General features: G+C 39.9%; 1 long non-coding RNA gene across 7 annotated transcripts in view; it reads right to left on the bottom strand.

Moving 5' to 3' along the window:
* The window catches only part of LOC123282656 (uncharacterized), a 137,511-nt gene that overhangs the window by 73,245 nt on the left and 40,709 nt on the right, over positions 1 to 23,557 (bottom strand). For 3 of the 7 annotated variants that reach the window (XR_011499707.1, XR_011499706.1, XR_011499711.1), the window contains one exon: positions 3,962 to 4,092. The exons of 3 other annotated variants lie outside the window; for them this stretch is intronic. This is a non-coding gene — a long non-coding RNA (uncharacterized lncRNA). Of the gene's footprint in view, positions 1 to 3,961; positions 4,093 to 17,226; positions 17,270 to 23,557 lie in introns of all 7 variants that reach the window. One more of the 7 variants, XR_011499710.1, reaches the window with a different exon arrangement.

The following is a 23,557-nucleotide window of genomic DNA, read 5'->3' as shown; positions in this document are numbered from 1 at the left end:
GCCAGGCCTGAGTATTGATCTTTGTGGCAAAGGCAGGAGGTTGAGAAAGAAATGTAGCAGACAGGGCAAATGAATAGGAATCAAGGGGTTCGAGAACACCATCGGGTTCCTCTGTGTGAGGAGAGTGCTGTCGTGAGAAGCAAAATGGGCCACAAGAGGGATGCAGGAACATTCTGGGCTTTGACGATTTTCTCAAGAGCAGCTCTCATGATGCTCAGTGAGTACCATGGAAGGAACCTTATGAACATCAGGAAAAAATTCCTCCTTGCCAACTTCGGTTGAGAGTAATCCACAGCCTGATCTAAGCTTTTCATCTTCAAAGGTTGATTTAGTTTAGAGTAAGCAGCTCATTTGATACTTTGGTCGCTGATGTCACGATCTGCATTGGATTATTGGGGCATCTGAATAATGATTCCCCCTGTAACAGTTAACAGTGATGTTAGTCTAGAACAAGGGTCAACAGACGATGGCCCACCACCTGTTTTTGTACAGTGTCATGAGCTAAGAATGGTTTTACACTCTCAAATGGCTAGAAAAAAATTAAAACAAGAATGATATATTTTGTGACATGTGAAAATTATCTGAAATTCAAATTGCAGTGTCCATAAAGTTTTATTGGGATGCAGCCATGCTCAGTCATTTACATGTTGTCTGTGGCTACTTTCACACTACAACAGCAGAGCTGAGCTAGTTGTATCAGAGATCATAAGGCCCACAAAATCTAAAATATTTACTATCTGGCCCTTTATAGAAAACATTTTCTTACCCTTGCTCCACACTACTGCTGCCCAATAGAACTTCCTGCAATGATGAAAGTGTTCCATAATCTGTACCATCCAATTTCACAGCCACTAGCCATGTGTGGCTATTTAAATTTAAATGGATTAAAATTAAACAAAATTTAAGATTTATTTCCTCAGTTGCTCTAGTCACGTTTCAAGTGCTCAACAGCCACACGTGGCTAGTGGCTACTGGATCAGACAGCACAAGTCTAGAATAATAAATAATCTCTATGAAGAAACTCCATTGTTTATCCTATGGAATATATAGACCTCTGTTCTTGCCTCTTCCTTCTTTTGCTAAATTTTTATGGGTCATTTCTCTGCTTCATTTTATAATCAGAAGAGAACAGGTTTCTTAGCTCGGGTACTTCTGTAAGCAGACCCCGAGAGAAGGATTTTGGTGCAAGTGGTCTATTTGGAAGGCAATCCTTGGAAGCATCAGTAGGGGATGGGGAAATGAGATAGAGAAGGTAAGAAAGCCAGTTAATTATTTGTTAGCAAGCCAGCTGCCACTGTGGACAACTGGAGCTCAACCCTACTGGGAAACTCTAGGAGACCGTGTAGAACATGCCTCAGGGTTATTCCACCTAAGGTTGAGGAAGCTGGGCGCTTATCCACCAATTCCCCATTGCTTGTTGGTTAAGGGCTACTTCTGGGGGCATTAGCTCTTTAGGGCTTCAGGCTGAGTATGCTTTGCAACTGAAAACATGCCCTCGAGCAGAGAATCACAGATGTTTACAGTAAGCAGCCCACAGTAAACATCGGTAATGCCAAGGAGATATGGGCAAGGCAATGATAGCATCTGCTACAGTGAGGCACAGAAAGGCATAGCACAGGAAACTCAAATCATGGCTCTGCTCTTCTGTAATAGCACTGGTAAAAGGCTAGTGATAGGTGTTGGGTAAAGTTAGTGGCTAAAATTGAGGCTTGGGAATCCCCGTAAATGACTAGTGTCCTGTACAGTGAAATGTGCCTGAGGTAGCAGAGCCTGATCGTGCTCTTTGAGCTCATGGTAACCAGCATTACTGCCACATGTCATGCTGTGACCACATGGAAATATCCCCACTGACCAGCCTGTGTTCTGGCTTTGACAGTTGAACATTGGTTGACGATTGAGCATTGTTTTAGGATCATACCAGAGGCCAAGTACAATATTAGATGTACAATATTAGATGGCTGACCCAGGAGGGCTAGGCAGAAAGTGGGAACTGGGAAATTAAATTAAAAAGTGGTCAAGAAACCAGGAAAACAGATGAGGATGGATAGACCAATCTAGGTGACCTGGAGAAGATCCAAAGGGGCTGCAGAAGCCTCAGGTAGTTTCAGATGCAGCTCTTACAGGCTGGTTTAGACTCACCGGCACCCTGAAGCAGGATAGACAAAAGAGTCTGAATTTGACAATTCAGAGCAGCAGAATCTAGCTTCTAATTAATGGAGTGAAATGGAGAAATATACTATATACCAAAAAGTCTCTGGGACTCCAATACAAAACCTCAATACTAAATATCAGCCTAATTTTGGAGGATATCAGTCAAGATCATATGTTTGTAATTATGTAGGTTTTTCTAACCTTTTTAAAAATATGCATTTTTCAAACTTTCCAAATACAGGCTGTTTCAATTGGAAATAATTTTTTTTTAAAAATTTAAGTGGTTACCACCCTTTCTTCCCACATCTCTGTAATCAGGAGAAATGAAGTCACCTTTTGTCTTCTTTCTTTCTGGCACGTTTCTGTGCTCAAAGGAACTCTGCCCATTCTCCAGGTGCTTAGGCTTTGGGCCTAGCCTATGTCTGTAATTCCTTCCTTCTGGGGAGTCATAAGTCTTTAAAACTATGTCATCACAATGTAAAACTAGAAAAAAAAATCTAAACAGGCTTCAAGTAGATGTGAATAATAATTTCAACTGCCATACAAAAGTGTTTCTTCTATTACATTGAATTCTGTACTAGTTAAGGTAAAGCTAGCTGTTATAATAGATAAACCCCAAAATCTTAGTAGTTTAGCAAGACAGAAGTTTATTTCTTGATCGTAAAAAGTACAGTTAGCACAGGGAGTTGGTGATGGGGGCCTCTGTTCTCATAGTCATTCAGGACTTCAGGTTGAAGAAGGCTCTAAAATCTCCAAAACATGGCTTCCAAGGTTACTCTGAGCATTGATTCTATCAGGGGATGGTGGAGAAGGGTGGGCTAGAGGGAGAGAGAAAGAGAGTAAGAGAGATTGGTTGCACAGTAGGTTTTAAAAGGCCCATGCCTGGAAGTGGCATAAGTGGCTTTCCCACCCATATTGCATTGGCCAGAACTCAGTCATGTGGCATGACCAAACTGCAGGGGAGGCTGGGAAATATAGTCTAGTAAGGTGCCGGGGGAAGAGAAAAGAGTTTGTTGAATAGCTAGTCAATTTTTGCCACAAATGCCATTTGAGGTCCATCTCTTTTCCTCTTCTTCACTGGCCTTTCTCCACCACAACTGAGGTATACAGAAGCCCTTATGACCCTCCTGGTTGGGGCAATGTGTCCCCAGTGGCTCCCTTTAAGACTCAAGTTCCAACCTCTATGCCTTTTCTCTTGATTTTTTATTTCTGCCAATCTGGTTTCTGAGAAGAGCCTGAGGACAGGCCAATAGTGAGGAGCAGAAGGCAAAAGCTGTGGATCCTAATCATGGTACTGCCACCAGAGCCATTGCTGGGTCCCTAGCATTGTACCCAAAGATACAGATTCTTGTGAGCCAAAGACCTCAGGCCTGTAGTGACGTGTACTTCCTGCTCCCAACGTCCTTGAAAGGACTGGAGGTTTTGTCTGAAATGACCTGCTCCATTGATAATGTACCTACTCTTCCAGGGATAGGAAAAAGATTCACTCTTCAGAGGGCACAAACAGCAAATTCTTTTTTCATCTCCTATGATACAGAGTAGGAGTGCTGTAAATGCCAAGCAGTATGGATTTTTAGAATGATGAGTCATTGCTTCTGGTTTTTTTCAAGGCAATTATTCATCCAGTCTGAGTCTGCTCAAGATGAGCCACTAAGTCTGTTATATAGACGAAGAGAATGCCTGAGATCTCCAAAAGCCAAAAGATTGATTTAGGTCAAATAGTAAAGCTGGGGCAAATGACTTTCAAAAATAGTGCATCTGTTTTGAGAAAACAATTGAAATTCAGAACCCAAGGGCTGAGACTGCTTACCAGTGTAGCCCTTGGCTTTAACAATCCTCAGGCACCAAACTTCTGGGTTATTTTTGTTGGAGAAGGAGTCTAGCTTGTGCTTCACTTTCTTCAGGAAGGTACCAGCTAGAAAATTCCTCCTCAGCTCAAAGCTACAGAGAGAGTTAATTAACAGATAACCACATCAAAACATTAAATCTGAAAGTTGTTTAAGGAAACATATCCCCTCCCCCAAGTCTTGTAAATACCTCCACTTTCTACAGTTTCTCCCTCTGTAGTGCACCCCCCCATCCCCACTCCTACCCCACCCTGTTTTCTGCCTACAATTTTCCTCTGCCTTGAACTATCATCTTTTGGCCCCAGAGTTATGATTCCAGGTTTAAGCAGTTCCATCAGCTTTTTTAAGTGCCCAGAAAACAGCTGCTTGTGCCCTTTGCAAATCCTTAACCCTTGTGGAAAAAAATCCCCTCTTTTGGAAAGAGGGTTAGGGGGTGGGCACAAAGGGTGAGGTAGTGCACCTATAATATGACTGACAAATAATAATGTACAACTGAAATTTCACAAGGTTGTAAACTATCAACCTCAATTAAAAATATAAAATAAAAAGATTTGTAAAAGTAGAAAAAAAAATCCCCTCTGTTACTCATAAAAACTGAGATTGCTTCCATTTTAAGCTGTATTTATTAAAGATGGGATGAGAAACCATGGCTTGCTGCCAGAAGAAGAGAACAAAATTTCTTCACCCCAACCCCTCCAGAGGCAGGTCTGTTCCCTAGGTTATGCACAGGTACATGCCAAGCCAGACAGAAAATAATATAGCTATCACTGCTTTGCATGGATCTTTGGAACCAAGTGCATGAATTTATTTCATGAAGAATTGCTGTTTTCACTTGGGTGTTGGGTATTTTACATTCTTTTGTGCCTACTACATGTCAGATGGCACAATCCTGCATTCTAGTCCCTGTGCATCCTATTGTAGACTTTATTCTGCTCAGATAGTTTGGGTCATTGATGCCTTTACTTTTCAATGATCAAAAAGAAAATGTGGGAGGTGATGTCAGCATCATGGCAGAGTGAGCTCTTCCCTTAGACTTTCCCCCCTAAGATACAATAAAAAGAACACTCATAAACCAACAGAAATAAAAAATAAAAATAAATAAGCCAACAGAAGACATTCACACAACACAATAGACATCTGGGAGATCCACACAGTCATACATCTGAAGGTGGAGGTGATGGACCCCCCAGGAGGCAGTGAAAGGAGGTAAGTGGATCTCCTCTCCCTCACCTAATGGCAGCAACTTAGGGTGCAGAACCACATGAGGCTCTGAGAGGAGATGGGGGAGGGGACAGCCCTCCATAGGAATGCCTTAACTCTCGGAGTTGCCTACCAGTCTGTGGGGAAGCTCCACACTGAAGAGGCTAAGCAATCACAGGGGCATCTTCACCAAGATGAGCACCTCAGGAGGGCAAACAGTGAGTGCAGAGTGGAAGTGCCCCTGGGATCATGCATGCAAAACAAAGCACCCATCCCCCTGCCTGTTGCACCAGCTTGGCCAGTCGACCAGAGCGAGGGGCCCCCACCAAAGCACTAGCACATATGTTTATAAAACAACAGCAGCAAGCCGGCAAACACAGACAGACTCTGTCAGCATAGCTTCCAAAGGACAGGCACAGCTGCCAGGGATCTTGGTAGGCTCAGAATACATAGCTCCTGACCCACCCCTGTGGTGGCAGGTGGAACCCGTGACCAGATACTACCATATGCGAAAGCACAAATCCACCTCATCAAATAGTATGAAGAGGTATAGTAACACTCCAGACCAGAAGGAAAATGACAAGTACCCAGAAATCAATCCTGAAGGCACAGAAATTTATAATCTAAATGACAGAGAATTCAAAATAGCTATCATTAAAAAAACAAATTACAAGAAAACTCAGAAAGACAGTTCAAAGAAATCAGGAAAATTAATGAACAGACGGAATTCTTCACAAAAGACATTGAAACCATTAAAAAAAACAATCAGAAATGTTGGAGATGAAAAACACAATGAATGAGATAAAGAAAAATCTAGAGTCCTTAAATAATGGAACTGATATTATGGAGGACAGAATTAGCAATTTAGAGGGCAGAAATATAGAAATGCCTCAGATGGAGGAGGAGAGAGAACTGAGACTAAAAAGAAATGAAGAAACTCTCCGAGAAATATCTGACTCAATTAGGAAATGCAACATAAGGATTATAGGTATTCAAGAGGGAGAAGAGATGGAGAAAGGAGCAGAGAGCTTCTTCAAAGAAATAATAGCTGAGAACTTCCCAAACCTGGGGAAAGACCTGGAATTACAAGTAAAAGAAGCTAAAAGAACTCCTAAATACATCAATGTAAAAAGACCTTCTCCAAGGCATATATTAGTAAAACTGACAAAAGTCAAAAACAAAGAAAAAATATTAAGGGTAGCAACACAGAAGAAAATAACCTTCAAAGGAACCCCATCAAGCTTTCAGCAGATTTCTCAGCAGAAAGCTTACAGGCTAGGAGAGAGTGGAATATAGTAGAATGATATATTCTAAATTCCAAAAGACAAAAACTTTCAGCCAAGAATACTCTATCCAGTGAAAATATTAAAGATAAAGGGAAGGAAAACATTAAAAATAACTATAATCACTTCATTTTAACCACAAACTCACAACACAAAATGGAATAAGTTGTGACAACAATAACTTAGACAGGGAAGAGGAAAGGGATGGAAGCTGCTTAGACTAAGGAAAGAGGCTATCAGAAAAGGGACTATCTCATCAATGAGATCTTTTATACAAACATCACAGTAACCACTAAACAAAAATCAGAACAGAGACACAAATGATAAATACTGAGAAAACCATCATAAAGAACTACCAAACTGAATTGGCAGTCGGAAATACATGGGATGAGAAACAAGGGAAATACAGAACAGCTGAAAAACAAGTGATAAAATGGCAGTATTAAGCCCTCATATGTCAATAATCACTCTAAATGTAAATGGATTGAATTATCCAATCAAAAGAGACAGAGTGAGGGCCAGTCTAGCAGCATAGTGGTTGGGTTTGTGCATTCTGCTTCAGTGCCCCAGGGTTCGCAGGTTCAGATCTTGGGCATGGACCTGCATGCTGCTCATCAAGCCATGCTGTAACAGCATCCCACATACAAAATAGAGGAACATTGGAACAGATTTTAGCTCAGGGCCAATCTTCCTCACAGAAACAACAAGAACAACAACAACAACAACAACAAAACACACAGAGTGGCTGGGTGGATTAAAAAACAAGATCAACAATATGCTGCCTCCAGGAAAAACATCTCAGCTCTAAAGACAAACACAGGCTCAGAGTGAAGGGTTGGAAGACTATACTCCAAACTAATGGCAAACAAAAGAAAGCAGGTGTTGCCATACTTATATCAGACAAAGTAGACTTCAAGATAAAAAAGGCAATGAGAGGGGCTGGCCCTGTGGCAGAGTGGTTAAGTTCGCGCGCTCCGCTGCAGGCGGCCCAGTGTTTCGTTAGTTCGAATCCTGGGCGCGGACATGGCACTGCTCGTCGGACCACACTGGGGCAGCGTCCCACATTCCACAACTAGAAGGACCCACAACAAAGAATATACAACTATGTACTGGGGGGGCTTTGGGGAGAAAAAGGAAAAAATAAAATCTTAAAAAAAAAAGGCAATGAGAGACAAAGGGGAGCAGTATATAATGATAAAAGGGACACTCCATCAAGAGGACATAACACTTATAAATATCTATGCACCCAACAGAGAAGCACCAAAATACATAAAACAACTATTAACAGACCTAAAAGGAGATATTAAAAGCAACACAATAATAGTAGGGGACCTCAACACCCCACTTACATGAATGGATAGATCATCCAGACAGAAAGTCAACAAGTAAATAGTGGAATTAAATGAAAAACTAGAGCAGGTGAACTTAATAGATATGTATAGAACACTCCATCCAAAAACAGCAAAATACACATTCTTCTGAAGTGGACATGGAACATTCTCAAAGGTAGACCATATGTTGGGAAACAAGGCAAGCCTCAATAAATTGAAGAAGATTGAAATCATATCAAGCATCTTTTCTGACCATAATGCTATCAAACTAGAAATCAAGTGCAAGATAAAAGCTGGGAAAGTGACAAATGTGTGGAGACTAAACAACATGCTACCGAACAACCAATGGATCATTGAAGAAATTAAAGGAGAAATCAAAAAATATCTGGAGACAAGTGAAAATGGAAATATACCATACCAATTCATATGGGATGCAGCAAAAGTAGTCATATGAGAGAAATTCATAGCAACACAGGCCCACCTTAACAAACAAGAAAAATCTCAAATAAGCAATCTTAAACTACACCTAACGGAACTAGAAAAAGAAGAACAAACAAAGCCCAAAGTCAGCAGAAGAAGGGAAATAATAAAAATTAGAGCAGAAATAAATGAAATTGAAACAAATAAAAAAACAGTAGAAAGGACCAATAAAATTAAGAGCTAGTTCTTTGAGAAGATAAACAAAATTGACAAACCCTTAGCCAGACTCACTAAGAACAAAAGAGAGAAGGCTCAAATAAATAAAATTAGAAATGAAAGTGGAAAAATTACAATGGATACCACAGAAATACAAAGGATTATAAGAGAATACTATGAAAAACTATATGCCAACAAATTGGACAATCTATAAGAAATGGATAAATTCTTAGCCTCATACAACTTCCCAAAACTGAATCAAGAATAAATAGAGACTCTGAATAGACAAATCACAAGAGATTGAAACAGTAATCAAAAACCTTCCCAAAAAATAAAAGTCCAGGGCAAGATGGCTCCCCTGGAGAATTCTACCAGACAATCAAAGAGGATTTAATACCTATCCTTCTCAAGCTATTCCAAAAAAGTGAAGAAGATGGAACATTCCTAACACATTTTATGAGGCCAACATCAGACTGATTGCAAAGCCAGACAAGGACAACACAAAGAAAACTACAGGCCAACATTGCTGATGAACATAGATGCAAAAAATCCTCAACAAAATATTGGCAAACTGAATACAGCAACACATTAAAAGGATCATATACCATGATCAAGTGGGATTTATACCAGGGATGCAGGGATGGTTCAACAGCCACAAATCAATTGACTGTAATACACCACATTAAGAAAATGAGGAATAAAAACCACATGATCATCTCACTAGATGCAGAGAAAGCATTTGACAAGATCCAACATCCGTTTATGATAAAAACTCTCAATAAAATGGGTATAGAAGGAAAGTACCTCAACATAATAAAGGCCACATATGACAAACCCACAGCCAACATCATACTCAATGGTGAAAAACTGACTGCCATCCCTCTGAGAACAGGAACGAGACAAGGGTGCCCAGTCTCACCACTCCTATTCAACGTAGTGCTGGAGGTTTTGGCAAGAGTGATTAGGCAAGGAAAAGGAAGTAAAAGGTATCCAAATAGGCAAGGAAGAAGTGAAACTCTCGCTGTTTGCAGATGACATGATTTTATATATAGGAAACCCTAAAGAATTCATCAGAAAACTATTAGAAATAATCAACAACTACAGCAAAGTTGCAGGGTACAAAAGCAACTTTCAAAAATCAGTTGTGCTTCTATACTCTAATAATGAACTAATAGAAAGAGAACTCGAGAATACAATCCCATTTACAATTGCAATGAAAAGAATAAAATATCTAGGAATAAATTTAACCAAGGAGGTGAAAGACCTATACAATGAAAACTGTAAGACACTATTGAAAGAAATCAAAGATGACATAGAGAAATGGAAAGATATTCCATGCTCATGGATTGGAAGAATAAACATAGTTAAAATGTCCATACTACCTAAAGCAATCTACAGATTCAATGCAATCCCAATCAGAATCCCAATGACATTCTTCACGGAAATAGAACAAAGAATCCTAAAATTCATATGGGGCAAAAAAAGACCCTGAATAGCTAAAGCAATCCTGAGAAAAAAGAACAAAGCCGGAAGCATCACAATTCCTGACTTCAAAATATGTTACAGAGCTATAGTAATCAAAACAGCACGGTACTGGCACAAAAACAGACACACAGATCAATGGAATGGAATTGAAAGCCCAGAGATAAAACCACACACCTATGGATAGCTAATTGTCGACAAAGGAGGTAAGAATATACAACAGAGAAAGGAAAGTCTCTTCAATAAATGGTGTTGGGAAAACTGGACAGCCACATGCAAAAGAATGAAAGTAGACCATTCTTTTGCCATGCACAAAAATTAACTCAAAATGGATTAAAGACTTGAAGGTAAGGCATGAAACCATTAAACTCCTAGAAGAAAATATAGGCAGTACACTCTTTGACATCAGTCTTAGAAGGATTTTTTGAATTCCATGTCTACTCAGGCAAGGGAAACAAAAGAAAAAAAGAAACAAATAGGACTTCATCAGACTACAGAGCTTCTGCAAGGCAAAGGAAATCAAGAACAAAATGAAAACACAACCCACCAACTGGGAGAAAACATTTGCAAATCATATATCCGACAAGGGGTTAATCTCCAAAATTTATAAAGAATTCATACAACTTAACAACACAAAAACAAACAACCTAATCAAAAAATGGGCAGAGGATCTGAACAGACATTTTTACAAAGAAGATCTATAGATGGCCAGCAGGCACATGAAAAAATGTTCAACATCACTAATCATCAGGGAAATGCAAATCAAAACTACAATGAGATACACCTTACACCTGTCAGAATGGCTATAATTAACAAGAAAAATACAACAAATATTGGAGAGGATGTGGAGAAAAGGGAACCCTCATATACTGCTGGTGGGAATGCAAACTGTGCAGCCACTATGGAAAACAGTATGGAGATTTTTCAAAAAATTAAAAATAGAAATACCATACAACCCAGCTATCCCACTACTGGGCATTTATCCAAAGAACTTGAAATTGACAATTCAAAGAGACTTATGCACCCCTATGTTCACTGTAGCATTATTCACAATGGCCAAGACATGGAAGCAACCCAAGTGGCCATCAACTGATGAATGGATAAAGAAGATGTGATATATATATACAATGCAATACTACTCAGCCATAAAAAAGACAAAATCATCCCATCTGGAACAACATGGATGGACCTCGAGGGTATTATGTTAAGCAAAATAAGCCAGAGAGAGAAAGACACACACCATATGATTTCACTCATATGTGGAAGATAAACAAACACGTGGACAAAGAGAACAGCTTAGTGGTTACCAGAGGGGAAGGGGGTTGGGGGTGGGCATAAGAGGTAAAGGGGCACATATATATGGTGACTGATAAATAATAATATACAACTGAAATTTCACAATGTTATAAACTATTATGACCTCAATAAAATAAAAATAAATAAATAAAATGTGTTGCCACTAGGGGATTGTAGAAAATGTCATCTTTAAATCTTCAGCACCATCTTTTGAAAACTGTAGAAATATTAAATATTATTCCACTTTGCAAGGATGAACTAATTCAGAGAACTAATTCAGGAAAGACAAAACAATTGCACAGATGTTGAAATTCCAGTTATATAGTTAACACTTTAACGAACGGGGTTACCAATTTAAGCTCAAACTCCAAGTTTGGCATGATATATCCAGGCTGGGCACAAAGAATGTAGGTAAGGGGTAGGAGACGGTGACATCCTAACGTCATGTCATCAAGCACTTGCCCACCCTCCAGTTCAGTGGGTGAAGTGTCAACCCGTGAAACCTGGGTTGTGAGTCCAGGAGGCTTGGAATCAGTCTAATTCTTTGTCCAACAGCCCTTAACAAGTTGTTATCTGTCAATAAATATCTAGCTCTAAAATTCCACACTGTGAATCAACTTTTTAAGTCATGGATAGTTTCTCATTCTGCATACTAAACATTGACTACATTCAAAGCTTGGTTAAAAAGGATTTCATGGGGTCTTTTCTCCTTAGCCAAAAGACGTTGATCCACGCCACACTTCTCAACGCAGATTTCCCTTTTTGATATACTAAAAAAGGGCAGAAGTTCTTAGTTTATAAAGCACATGCAGTGTCTGGGTTTTGGAGGAACAAAGCATCTTAGAAGGGCTATATTATTCCTCTTCTAACACCTAGGGAACACTTCTTTCCCCTCTAATTTTTCAGCAAACATTTTTGTCTGTAGAAGTAACCAAGCCATTAAAGTCAAAACGTCATTTGCCTTGGATTTCAAAACCATAATTTCTGTTTTGCTTTATTGTGCATAGCTAAAACCCTGTGGGTTAATCTTTCTTTCACTGTAAAAAATAAATAAATAACCTTTTATAAATATGATGAGAACACCCAACTGTAAATTCTAACGTTGCCTTTGGGTAAAAAGTTGTTCCCTATTCTGCCCCTTCCCTCATATTTAACGCAGGAATCATCCTCACCTAGATATTTATTGACAGATAAAAACTTGTTATGTACTTTTGGTATGAAAAATTAGACTGATTCCAAGCCCCTGGACTTACAACCCAGGCTTGATGGTTTGACACTTCACCCACCGAACTGGAGGGTGGGAAAGTACTTGAGGACATGCTTCTGCTGGTTTCTGAGGTGCTCAAAGCATCTCTTTACTGAATCACAGGTTCATGGGCTAGGAACCTGAAACAATGGAAGACTCTGGAGACAACTAAAATTATTCACAGTTCTGATGGTCAGAATTTTTGGATGCATCTATGAGAGAATTGTGCAATGAAAGCTCTCATGGATGTATCTGAGTAAATGATTATGGGTTTAAGGCAAAGCAAAAGAACTGTTGCAACACTGTGGTATTGGGTGGCCACCAGTGGACTTATTCTGACTGCTAATATCTTTCACAGGGACCAGGAGCAGTGCTTTCCTATCATAGAAGACTCTTCATAATTGTTTCCAATATTTCCCTGCCTCAGCCCACATACCCTGTTACATCCCAAATCTTGTTTTTTTTTTTTTCTTGTTTGAACGTTTGCTGTTGTTGTTGTGTCTGCTCAGGTTCATCTACCCACCTAGGAGAACTCACCAGGTTCCCCACAACAGCCAGAATGATCATTCAAAAGTACCAATAGGAGACTAAAGAGGATAGGACACTTCCAAACTCATTTTACCAGGCTAGCATTACCCTGATACCAAAGCCAGACAAGGACACTACAAGAAAAAAAAATTACAGCTTAATATCCCCGATTAATATTGATGTAAAAATCCTCAACAAAATATTAGCATGTCAAATTTAACAGTACTTTAAAAGGATCACACACCATGATCAGGTGAGATTTATTCCTGGGATGCAAGGATAGTTCAATATACACAAGTCAATAAATGTGATACACCACATTAACAAAATGAAGTATGAAAATCATATCTCAATAGATGGAGGAAAAGCATTTGACAAAATTCAACATTCTTTCATGATAAAAACTCTCAACACATTAGGTATAAATGGAGTTTACCTCAACCTAATAAAGGCCATATATGACAAACTCACAGCTAACATCATACTCAGTGGTGAAAAGCTAAAAGCTTTTACTCTAAGATCAGGAACAAGACAAGGATGCCCACTCTCACTACTTTTATTCAACATAGTACTTGAAGTTCTAACCATAGCAATTAGGCAAGAAAAAGAAATAAAGGGCATCCAAATCAGAAAGAAAGATGTAAAATTGTCTCTGTTTGCAGATGATGTAATCTTATATATAGGAAAAAACTGTTAGAATTAATAAATTAATTCAGTAAAGTAGCAGGATACAAAATCAACATACAAAAATCTGTTGCATTTCAAAATAGGTGAAGGGGGTCAATTGTGTGGTGACAGATGGTAACTAGACTTACTGTGGTGATCACTTGTAGTGTATACAAAGACTGAGTCACTATGTTGTACACCTGGAACTAAAATAATGTTATATACTAATTTCACCTCAATAAAAAATCTGTTGCATTTCTATACATTAACAATGAACTATTGGAAAGAGAAATTAAGAAAACCATCCCAATTACAATAGCCATCATAAAGAATAAAATACTTAGGAATAAATTTAACCAAGAAGATGAAAGATCTGTACATTGATGAAAGAAATTAAAGAGGACACAAATAAATGGAAAGATGTTCTGTGTTCATGGATTGGAAGAATTAACACTGTTAAAATGTCCATACTACCCAAAGCAATCTACAGATTCAATGCAATCCCTATCAAAATTTCAATGGCATTTTTCACAGAAATAGAACAGACAATCCTAAAATTTGTATGGAACCACAAAACAGCATAAGTAGCCAAAACAATCTTAGAAAGAAGAACAAAGCTGGAGGCATCACACTTCCTGATTTCAAACTATACTACAAAGCTATAATAATCAAAACAGTATGGTATTGGCATAAAAACAGACACATAGATCAACGGAACAGAATTGAGAGCCAAGAAATAAACCCATGCATATATGATCAATTTATTTCCAACAAAAGCATCAAGAATACACAATAGAAAGAAAAGTGTCTTGGGGCCGGCCCGGTGGCACAGCGGTTAGGTTCACACGTTCCGCTTCTCGGCGGCCCGGGGTTCGCTGGTTCGGATCCCGGGTGCGGACATGGCACTGCTTGGCAGCCATGCTGTGGTAGGCGTCCCACGTATAAACTAGAGGAAGATGGGCACGGATGTTAGCTCAGAGCCAGGCTTCCTCAGCAAAAAGAGGAGGACTGGCAGTAGTCAGCTGAGGGCTAATCTTCCTCCAAAAAAAAAAAAACAAAAAAAAAAAAGAAAGAAAAGTGTCTTCAATAAATGGTGCTGGGAAAACTGGACCCCTATCTTACACTATACACAAAAATTAACTAAAAGTGGATTACAGACTTGAACATAACTCCTGAAACCATAAAACTGCTAGAAAAAAAGTTAGGGAAAAACTCCTTGACATGATCTTGGCGATGATTTTTTGGATTTGACACCAACAGCAACAAAAGCAAAAATAATAAGTCTAACTACATCAAACTAAATGCTCTTGTACAGCAAAGGAAACCATCAACAAAATGAAAAGGGAATCTATGAAGTGAGAAAAGATATTTGCTAGTCACATATCCACTAAGAGGTTAATATACAAAATATACAAGGAACTCATACAACTCGGCAAAAAAAAAACCCCACAAATATCCCAATTTAAAAAATGGGCAAAGGAGGGGCAGGCCCCATGGCCAACTGATTAAAGTTCCACATTCTCCGCTTTGGCGGCCTGGGTTTGCGGGTTCGGATTCCAGGTCCAGACCTACTCCACTCATCAGCCATGCTGTGCATGCATCCTACATACAAAATAGAGGAATATTGGCACAGATGTTAGCTCAGGGCGAATCTTCCTCAAGCAAAAAAAAAAAAAAATGGGCAAAGGACCTGAATAGACATTTTTCCAAAGACATACAGATGGCCAACAGGAACATGAAAAGGTGCTCAACATCCCTAATCATCAGGGAAATTCAAATCAAAACCACAATGAGATATCACCTCACACCTGTTAGAATGGCTATTATCAAAAAGACAAGAAATAAGAAGTATTGGGAAGCTGTGGAGAAAAGCGAACCCTTGCACACTATTGGTGGGAATGTGAATTGGTGCAGCCACAGTGGAAAACAATATGGATATTCCTCAAGAAATTAAAACTAGAACTACCATATGATCCAGCAATCCCACTTCTGGGTATATATCCAAAGGAAATTAAAACATTATCTCAAAGAGATATCCGCACTCCCATGTTCATTGCAGCATTATTCACAATAACCAAGATATGGAAACAACCCATAAGTGCCCATCGATGGATGAATGGATAAAGAAAATGTAGTATATATAGAGAGAGGAATATCATTCAGCCTTTAAAAAGAAGGAAATCTTGCCATTTGCAACAACATAGATGAACCTGGAGGGCATTATGCTAAGTGAAATAAACCAGAAAGAGAAAGACAAATACTGCATGGTATCACTTATATGTGAAAGGTAAAAAAAAAGTCGAATTCATAGAAACAGAGTAGAATGGTGGTTGCCAGGGGCTGGGGGCGTGGGGGAAATGAGGAGAGGTTGGTCAAAGGGCACAAACTTTCAGTTATAAGATGAATAAGGTCTGAGGATCTAATGTATAGCATGGTGACTATAGTTGATAATAACGTATTGTACAGTTTTTTATTGAGATATAATTGACATGTAACATTGTGTAAGTTTAAGTTGTACAATGTGTTGATTTGACACATATATTGCAATATGATTACCACCAAAGCATTAGCTAGTACCTCTATCATGTCACATAATTATCTTATGTGTGTGTGTGGAGAGAACATTTAAGATCTAGTCTCTTGGGGCTGGCCCCGTGGCCGAGTGGTTAAGTTTGCGCTCTCCGCTGCAGGCGGCCCAGTGTTTCGTTGGTTCGAATTCTGGGCGCGGGCATGGCACTGCTCATCAAAACCACGCTGAGGCAGCATCCCACGTACCACAACTAGAAGGACCCACAGCGAAGAATATACAACTATGTACTGGGGGGCTTTGGGGAGAAAAAGGAAAAAAAATAAAATCTTAAAAAAAAAAAGATCTAGTCTCTTAGCAACTTTGAACTATATACTGAAATTTGCTGAGGTCTTAAGCATTCTCACAAAAAGATAAAGGTAAATATGTGAGGTGATGGATATGTTAATTAATTCAATTGTGGAAATTTTCTCACAATGTATACATAGTATACATATATCAAATCACCACACTGTAAACTTTAAATATATTACAATTTTATCTGTCAATTATACTTCAATAAGGCTGAAAAAAAAAGTACCAATAGGATCACAATAATCACAGCATTCCCTGCTTAAAACCTTTCAATGACTTCCTATGCATCCCAGAATAAAGCCCAAAGCCCCTCAGCTCATGAGCACAGTTTCCTACTGGATCAGGCCCTTGCTTACCTCTTTACTACATTATTTGTATGCTATACTCACGCCATATCCAATTATGTGCATGTTCTCTTATGATTTTCCCATTGAGAATTTCTCCCTCTGAGATTCTTCTTTGCTTCCTTCTCTGCCTGGCTAATGCCTATACAATCTTTAAGACATGGCTCAAGCATCACCTCTTACTGGAAGCCTTCCACAACCCCTCCCATCTCCAGACTGGGAAAGGCACCCACCTGTGTACAATCGGAGAACCCTCTGCTTACCTTATTCACCCTATGTCAGAACCACTCCCTCATCATACCTCGAGATCTTTGAGGACAGAGTCTGTTTCTCACCTCAGTGTTCCCAGTGTCTAGCATCCTTCCTGAATCTGAAAAACTAATCATATTATTTGGGGAAGTAGATAAAGTGCCATTGAAAATGGAGATTCCATATTGCATGGGGTTTTAAAAAACATTTATTAAAGGGTAGCGTATAGAAAACTACTCAAATAAACCTGTAATTTAAGAAATAGAACAGTATCAGTTCCCCAGAATACTCCCATCATGCCTCCTTTCGAGCATTACTGCCCCGAGATAAGCACTATTCCAACACTCTAAATTAGTTTTATCTGGTTTTGAACTTTAAATGAATGGAAGCATACAGCATGTTCTCTTGTGTCTGGCTTCTTTTGCTCAACATTTTGTTTATAAGATCCAACTATGTTGTGTCTGATTGTAGTTGGTTCGTTCTCATTTCTGTATAGTATTCCATTGAGTAAATATAGCACAGCATATTTATGCAAGCTACTATCATCAGGCAGTATTTGGATAGTTTCCAGTTTGGAGCTGCTACAGAGTCTGCAATCCGTATTCCTGTTTTAAAGTTCTTCTGTTAGTCATTTATTTTGTCAGTAAAAGCCCTTTTCCCAAGGAATGCCTTCAGCTATCTCCTTAATTCCCAACTAATTTGTACATTCTCTTTTCCTTGTTGAGCTCATTAGAGCTGGATCAGTGAAGTCAAAAATGGCAGATGAATTATCAAAGAGTTGTTGAGTAAAATCAACCTCCTAGGACAAACACAGTTTACAAGTTGAAGCAAACAAGTACAGTTTTCTCCCCCAAACATTCTAACATGCAATTTCCTGTCATAAACATTCATAGTCTCAGGGTTACAAGTCAACAGTCTTTAGAGTGACTAAAACAAACCTTGCGATATGATAGAAATGCTCTTTGCCCTTTTTTTAGTAAACAGCTTTGGAAACTCAACTTTATATTGACAATATATAGAAGCAAAGATTAGGCCTAAATGTTGTGAAAACTGGTATGTAAATATTTGCTAAACTGCCTTATCTCTCTAAGCAAAGGGTAATGTTTAATCCAGTGTTTTGCATTGTCAAAAATGCTTGTGTCAACGTCTTAAACTTTTTCCCCATATTTTCTCATGTAGTACTATTTGAAACTTTTAGCCTCTGGTTTCAACATTTATCTTAACTGAGGCTGAATCAAAGATAATTGAGACTTGTTTTTTTATTTTCCACAGTGGTGTATACATAAATTCATCTGATAATTACTAAAATTTCCACTGAGTTAAATAATATTTTAGAAAACAGTTAAGAAGTAAAGACACCACTGAGTGTTCTGATGGCTTCGTTGCCTTCTCTCTTTTACATTTCCATATTTTAGAGATGTAAATTAAGAAAAGGTGATATGATTAATAATGATTTGACTGTTAAGGTAAAGTCAAGCATGACCTTGAGATATCTTGAGCAAGCACCTAATATAGCAGAATTAGAGAAGAAAGGTATGGAAAAGAAGAGGGGAAAATACAAGGAATGTTTCTTTAATATGTTGAGTTAGAGAACGGTGCTGGACAAGCCATCAGTAATAAGCAAAGTAGGAAAATCAGCAGCATATCTGAGAAACAATGAAAGGATCCCAAGTTAAAACAGGGAAAATGCGAAAGAATTCTAGCGATAGGAATATATTAAAAGCAAATAAATAAACATTTCTGTAGTGTACACGTGTGCAGGGGCGACAGGAATCTGTGAAAAGGTACTATTCTCAAAAAAACCTTATGACAAATAGGTGGAGAGCTAAGAGCCCAGATGGAGCTTGTTGTAGGTTGGGTTTCCCAGGTGTAGACCCTGAGATGAGAATTCACGTGAAAGTGATTTCTTTGTAGGTATGCCCACTTAGAGTAATGGGAAGGAAGGGGGCCAAGCAAGGGTGCAGCAGCCAGCAAAGCCCTGCGGAGGGTAACATGGTCTCGGTCCTGAGGGAGCTCTGGGGCAGCAGAGGTCACACCTCAGAGTTGTCCCCATCAGCAACACAGGGACTGGAGTGTTACTACTCCTGGACTGTCAGTCATTGGTCAAGGGGGGGGCTACCGCAGGGGGCGCTTCCAGCTCTCTCTTTGCACAGGCAAAGCAGGTGCCAGCAGCCGGGGCAGTCCTCCGGCAAGGAGCTGCAGATGCTGCTGTTGAGAGAGAACGCACTCAGGGAACAAGTGAGCACAAAAATGCTGAAGGGATCCAAGGGGAAGCAGCGTTATTAGAACTGGGGCAACATCTCCAAAATCAATAGAGCAAGCAGGATTGGAGAGTGAGAAATGGATGTCTCTGGGAGGAAGGCCAATCAGAAGACTTACCCGGGGTGCTGTGACCTGGAGCTGAGAGAGAGAAACCCCTTGCCCTCTGGTTGTGGAGTTGTGATAAGGTAAGCCTGGCGCTTCAAAGGCAGCCGTTATGTGGATCATTGAGAGCATGAAGGGGACACCAGATAGAATGGCATACAGATGATCGAAGTGAGCCCTGGGCACATTTAAGTCCCCAGTTCTTGTTATTCCTCCCTTTTGCGACGGTTTGGATTCAGATGCCAATTGAGTCTCCTCTTCTCTTTGTTCTACAAACATTTACTGAGCAACTATTGTGTGGCAAGCACTGCTCCAGGGCTGAGGCTATGGAAGTTAATAGAAAAGACAAAGCCCTCTGCCCTCATGGAGCTTACAATCTGGTGTGGGAAACTGCCAATTATATATGTGAATTAGTTGTGTTGTGTCTCCCACTAGACTGTAAGCTCCATAGATATCAATGTCCCATAGGGACAAGTGCTATGAATAAAAAAAGCAAATCAGCGTAAGCGGATAGAGCAAATCAGCATAAGCGGATAGAGCGAAGACGGAGGAGGTTATTTGGAATGGAGGTGACAAGGGAGGACTTTCTGCCAAGGGCCATTTGAGCAGAGACGTGAATGAAGTGAGGCTGTGAGCTAGGCAAGGATGTGGGCAGGAGTTGAATTTCTGTCAATCACAACCAAGAGCCTTGAAAATCATGATGACTGTTTTTAAAGCATCCTGTTTCATGGGATTGTATTTGAGCAGATCCACCGTAGCCCCCGTGGCTAAGGGAAGTATTCCTTCCATGGCCCATCTTGCCAAGAAGGCTCTAAAGGAGGGCCCTCGCTTTGTGCTTTGCCTAGCTGGTCAGGACTAAGTGCGCAAAGGGCTGTCGCTCAGCAGACAAGCTGAACTCTGGTAGTCTAGGAGATTCTCCCTTATGGTCATTTGGATTATAACACTGGAACTGTTATTCCTAGTTTTCAGTCAGAAAATCAGGTTTTTAAAATCTGTTTATTGCCCTCTTAAACATCAGACTTTGTGTTCAAGGGTGTGTTCTTTGTTTTGTTTTGGGTTTAAATCAGGTTTGAGGTATCAGTTGCACACAGTAAAATTCGCCGGTTTCAGGTGTACGGTTCTGTGAATTTTGACAAACACGCACAGTCATGTTACCTCCACCACAATCAAGACAGAACATTTCCATCACCCGAAGGACATATCTTTGAGGATTCCTCATATGCTTTCATTTCTCTTTGCTGACAAGTGGGGGGTGCTAAGATGCACAAGCATGGAAAATAAAGTTAATACTTGAAAACTGAATCTTTGCCTGGGAGTTTGAGCTATAGTGGATAAACAAACTATTATGTAATAATCCTCACTAAGCATATGTTTTTATATTCATTGAGCTGTTTCTTCTAGATATATAAACAGAAAATAGTTAATAGTTGAAAATTATAATCTTTACCTGGAAGTTTGAACAGTGGAGGATTGATAAATTTTATTATATAAAAGCGTGAAAATATGTGTTTCAAGAATAACTGAACTGTTTCTTCTTGGTAAGCAACTGCTATTTAATTGAGGTGGAATATTCCCCCAGGAATCGTCTTTGTTACAGTGCGTTCGAGATGCTAGCTTTAAGATAGGGGGTGGATAACCTTGTTCCTTCCATTATCCCTGCCCTCTCCTGCAGCCTCCATCAATGACCTTCACTAGCTCTCCAGAAACATCTTTTTTCACTTCGGCTTTCAACAGGTCTCCTCTATCTGGGGGAAAAATTCATTTAATTCTTCTCTCAAATCCAGCTGGGTTCCCAGTGGCTAGCATTTATTAAGTGCCAGCAGATTCCTAATTGCTTTATGGTCATTATCCCACTTTATTCTCACAAACCCTAAGATAATGGCCACATTCACAGAGCATCAGTGCTATGTAACCCCAGCACATTATCCCATTTGATTCTTATAGCAAATCCTATGTTGTCAAGGAGCAAACTGAGGTTTAGGGCAGGAGGATGTAGGATATTTCAGGTTCCTGGGGCACCGGCCTCATGTTGCTCTTACAGCTTGATTGCTCTTGACTTTCTCCCCACCTCTGGAGCATGGCTGCATTTCTCCTTCATTCCCTGTGCCTGAGTCTCTTGGCCTTTACGCAGGGACTTTTGGGGCCACAAATTACAGAAATTCTCAAACTGGCTAAAATTAAAAAGATAAGTTTATTATAGAGGGTTATCTCACAGAACACGTGGTAGAAAGTACTGTGAGGCTTCTGATAGGACTGGCACCAGGAATTAGAAAGCAATCAGAAACCAGGGCAACTTGACCTGGCCTCTCCCTGGGGCTACATCTTCATTTACTAGAACATATAATCCTTTTTATGTAGGATATCTTTAACATCCAGTAGCTAGTGTTCCTTAGAACCTCGCTATACAAAGTATGATCCATAAACCAACAGCATCAGCATCACCTGAGAGCTGGCTAGAATGCAGAGGCTCAGGCAGCACCCCAGGCCTGCTGCATCAGATTTTACATCTTAACAAGATCCCCAGGTGATTTACGTGCACATTAAAGTTTCAGAAGCACTAGCACAGGCTTACAGCACAATTAGGGAAACAGTCATCTATCAGGCCCCCATAGAATCAAGAGATTCAGCGAATGCCTTTATGGTTTTTGAACCCCTGAATAAGAACATTAGCAAACCTGTTAGGTGCATTCATCAAGAGGCATTCACTAGATAGTCCATTAGAATGTGGGCTCCACGAAGTAAGGACTTTGTCTTTTACAGCTGTGCCCCTAGCAGCTAGAACAAGCCCTGACACATGGTAAGCACTCAATTGCTACTTGGAAAGATTTTATAAACATGAGAAAGTGCCACAGAACAAATCAATGTAATGCAGACAGTCACTCACTCCTTCAATATTCTATGGTGCTTGACTTTGCTTCAATAGAGGACATTGTAAAAGTTCACTGCATGCGAATTACACTAGTTAGGATGGACTAACTGCTGAACCAAAGAGACCTGAAGCTGTACGATGGCTCAAGTACAGCAGAACTTTATTTCTTGCTCACTTACTAGTACTCAGCAAGTAAATAGATCAACAGGGTATTGTCCATGCAGTCATTCAGGACCCAGGCTGATGGAGGTGCTGCTATCTTCAACACATGGGTCCCATTTCAGCTAGCTGGAAGGAGAAGGGAGATTGAAGGAGCACATGGGAGATTTTCTGGACCAAGCATGAAAGTAGCAGTATCACTTCCTGTGGTAGCCAGCCTTCAAGATAGCCCCAATGGGCCCTGCCTCCTGGTATTCATGATCATGTGTAGCCCCCTCCCACGCTGAATGGGGTTGACCTGTGTAACAAATAAGATATTGCAGAAACGACGGTATGTGACTTCCAAGGCTGAGTCTTACTCTCTTGAATCGGTTGCTCCGAGGGAACTCAGCTGCCATATTTTGAGAACATTCAAGTATCTCTATGGAGAGGTCCATAGGCCTCCCACCAACAGCCATGTGAGTGAACCACCTTGGGAGTGGATCCTCCAGCCCTAGGCAAGCCTTCAGATGACTGTAGCCCCAGCCCACACCTTGACTACAACCTTGTAAGAGACCCTGAGCCAGACTACCTAATTAATATATTTTTGAATGCCTGGCCCTCAGGAACTACGAGATAACAAATGTCTGTTTTAAACTGCTAAGTTTCAGGGTAATTTGTTATGAAATAATAGATAATTAATACATTTACTCTGAGTCCATTGGCTGGAAATCAGCCACAATGCTGCACATAACTACAAAGGAGGCTGGGAAATGTAGTCTAGCCCAGAAAGAAGAGGAGAATATGGATTTTGCTAAGCAGTCAGCCGACTCTTCCACAGGAGTAGACAGAATAATACCAAGAATAAAATCAAACAGAAATACAGTTGAGAACCCAGGTCCAAGCCACAGAGCTACTAGACACACTTTGCCCTTCTCTCCATCTTTGCAAAGTCCACCTACCCTAAAGGGCCATCTCCAGTCCCTGCCTCCTTCGTGAAATTGTCTCTGTGTATTTCAGGCCACATCTTCTCTCTCCTCTGAACT

The sequence above is a fragment of the Equus asinus genome, chromosome X (assembly GCF_041296235.1).
Source record: "Equus asinus isolate D_3611 breed Donkey chromosome X, EquAss-T2T_v2, whole genome shotgun sequence".
NCBI lineage: Eukaryota > Metazoa > Chordata > Mammalia > Perissodactyla > Equidae > Equus > Equus asinus.
The sequence above is the reverse complement of the archived record's forward strand: the minus strand, read 5'-3'. Positions and strand labels throughout refer to the sequence as shown.